This window comes from Etheostoma cragini, chromosome 6 (genome assembly GCF_013103735.1).
Source record: "Etheostoma cragini isolate CJK2018 chromosome 6, CSU_Ecrag_1.0, whole genome shotgun sequence".
NCBI lineage: Eukaryota > Metazoa > Chordata > Actinopteri > Perciformes > Percidae > Etheostoma > Etheostoma cragini.
Genome location: NC_048412.1, coordinates 12,483,553 through 12,486,684, shown reverse-complemented (window position 1 = coordinate 12,486,684; position 3,132 = coordinate 12,483,553). Strand labels below are relative to the sequence as shown.

Below are 3,132 nucleotides of genomic sequence, written 5' to 3'. Positions count from 1 at the left end.
AGTTCTGAAGGCAAAAGGGGGTCCAACCCGTTACTAGCATGGGGTACCTAATAAAGTGGCCGGTGAGTGTACATCATGTGACTTGCTGTTGTGCTGCAACATTATGCAAACCAGCACGTTTATGTGCGGTTGCACTGTGCTATATCTTTAATGTTGTGCAAAGGTAAAATGCAGTTAGTAATTAAATCTAGTTTTAATCAGCTACATTTAGAAAAGTAGCAAACCTTATCTATGTGAAAAGTTGTTTGTCTATTTACAGTAATTTACAGTTGACAGTGTTCATTTGTAAATTGGCACATCTGCATACAGAGGATGCATGGGAGTTCAGGGAAATTACTGTATTCCCATTTGGTCTGTTATTGTTTGTGCGTTTGCTTGCTTTCTGACCTGGCAGCTGAGTCTCCTCTGTTTCTCTGCAAAGTGCTACACCTGTGGGTCGATCACCAAACATAATGTGCAAATACAGCAGAATACATCTTTGTTTCTGAAAGAAAATATTTAAAGAATTTCAAAGGTGAACACACACAAACCTGCAAGCGTACTAAAACGTGTTGTCCATAAAATGTATCTTTTGTTTGATAATTTAGTTTTGGCTCAGAGCACGATACTCAGTAATGAGACTAACCAACTTACTGTTTCTGTTATTATTTTATTACCATGTAAAGTGCCTTTGAGTACCTTTTTTGTAAAGTGCCATACAAGTAAAATGTATTTTTACTCTCTTCTTAGTTCCTTTCTCACCCTGTACCCCTGGACATCTTCCTCATTTCACACTTAGTTTTGTCAATTTGCCTCTGTTTCTTCTTTTACTCATTTTAGCTCACATTCTTGGTCATCTTATTGACTATCACCTGCCTCAACTTCATACTCACTTTTCTCCTTTTATTCCTCTGTTTTAGGATGACCCTCTTAAATGGCTCTCCATTCCTTAAATCCTTTTTATCACAGAAGTAAACCTCATGGATTCGATTTAGTCATTTGTGTGGTTAGTAATTTTTCTTCTGCGTATTGTGGGGTCAGCTGTTTGAGTGTACTGGAATTCCTTATATTTATATTGGAGAAACACACACACACACACACACACACACACACAAACACACACACACACCTCAGCTGTTACAAATTCTGTTGCTTTTAAACTGCAGCTTCCTCTTGACACTCCCTTCACAGCTATACATGTACACACGCACCTCAGGAAGCTCGTCTCACCCCATGGCCCCTTTCTTCATCAGATAAAAGATTAGTCAACAGTGTTTGTGCACATTCTGTACCAACAACGTCTTGCCTGGTAGCCATGATTTGCAAGAATAGCCAAATCCCTACCCTGTCATTGGCTGTATCCCCATACCTATGCAAATCGTATGCAAATTTAAAACATGTTTCCCCCCAGTGGTAGAATATATGTGCACTTAAGGCTGAGTCATTGAACATTATCCCAGGCTACTTTACCACACTGAGTGAGAGAAGGATAGGAAAAAAACATGTTGGGGCCCATCATGTGATAACATAACTGGCTTTTAGTAATGCATAATACTGCATCTTCTAGATTCTGAGTCATAATTAAGATTATTGTTATCACTGCTTGGTCAAGTCTAAATTGCTGCTAATGACAGCCAGGATAATACATTTTTGTAATATGCATGATGATGCATGGCTTGATAAGTTTCAAATGAGAGAAGGTTTGCTTAACAGAAGCTGCTGGCTCTGAAGGGTGTGCCATTGTCAGAGGACTATAACACCACAGTGTATGAACTGTACTAACTGATTTTTATGGAAGAATAAAAGTGTTTCCAGGCAGTAATTCTGTGGTGGCAACCTAGGAGATGTATGATTCCCCTTTGCATGAAGTTCCTGTAATGCATCATTAGACATTGCTTGCACTGTCTTATAATTAGGCAACAGTGCTAAATGTATCTGACCTGAATATTTCTAAAATATCCAGTGATTGCAGAGCAGAGTCTGCCACTCATTAAAAAAGGTTTTACTTTGAGTTATAGGTTCCTGGTTCTAAGATCCTACAGATTCGCAATCCTCACAGTTGAGTTTTTATTTGCTTTTGAAAGATATTTACAGCAATGCCTGCATTCATTGAGGCAAATTGATGCAACTTGGTAATATTTCACACCAGACAGATCACCAGTGATCATAGGACTCAAAGGAAGAATGCTTTTTTTTGTTGCTCTTTATCTTAAATGAAACATTAGGGTGAGCCAGAAATCACACTAATTTGCCATTAGATTAAGGTTGATTTTGGTACTATTGTGTTTAAATAAGCTAGACATTTGAAAATAAGTCTTAACTGTCTCTGATAATAGCAGTTATATCCGGGATTAAGAAAAGGGAAAGCAATAGACTGGAATTAAAGCTCAATAGTCCCTGTGACAATAATTATTATTTAAGGGTTATTTAAATGTTAAATGTTCTGTTAAGCCTCTTGGTGTCCCTGCAACATTAACAGTCACACTTTTAATATTTTGTCTTACTCCGCAGTCACTTATTTCCAGAATATTTCTGTCAAAACTGTTTGTTGCTAAAACCAACACACGCAGCTCCCTTGTGGTGCCGGATTTCTCTCCTTGCATGTGCCTCAACAATTGTAGCGATTTTCAACAAACGCATCGTCCACAGAAGGGCCTTTGCCACAGCTGTAGTCCCGAGGTCCTGACTACGTGGAAAAGTAGATTTATCATAGCAACCTTTTTGTACCTGTGTGTATCTGATAAGGAAAAATGAATCGGTTGATTCATATATCCATAATAGTATGCTGCTAATATCGTTTATTCAACTTTTATGAACAGGTTCATTTTTAATTTTATTTGATTCAGAAACTCTTGGCAAAAAGAAGCTGTGACACTAAGGCATGTTACCAGCATATTTTGGTTTAACTGTTTGCTGTAGTTCTTTTATAGTTTGTATCTGTACTGGTAAGTTGTGCTGACTCTGTAGATAGGATTGTTTTGCAGATGTTTGTGTCTGTCCTGTTTGTTAAATTGATGTAGAGCTTGTTATCGTTGGTCTGGATAGTCTCCCACGGGACAGAGAGGAGACAGCAACCACACAGCTGAGACCACTCCCACTAATTCTGCGGGCGTGGGCCAGACATCTGAACCTGAAACTCTCTCTCTCTCTCTC

The 3,132-nt window shown here is 38.5% G+C and overlaps 1 protein-coding gene across 2 annotated transcripts in view; it reads left to right on the top strand.

Annotated features, from left to right (window-relative positions):
- Window positions 1-3,132, top strand: part of cdkal1 (CDK5 regulatory subunit associated protein 1-like 1) — a 224,615-nt gene that overhangs the window by 31,236 nt on the left and 190,247 nt on the right. The window lies entirely within an intron of this gene.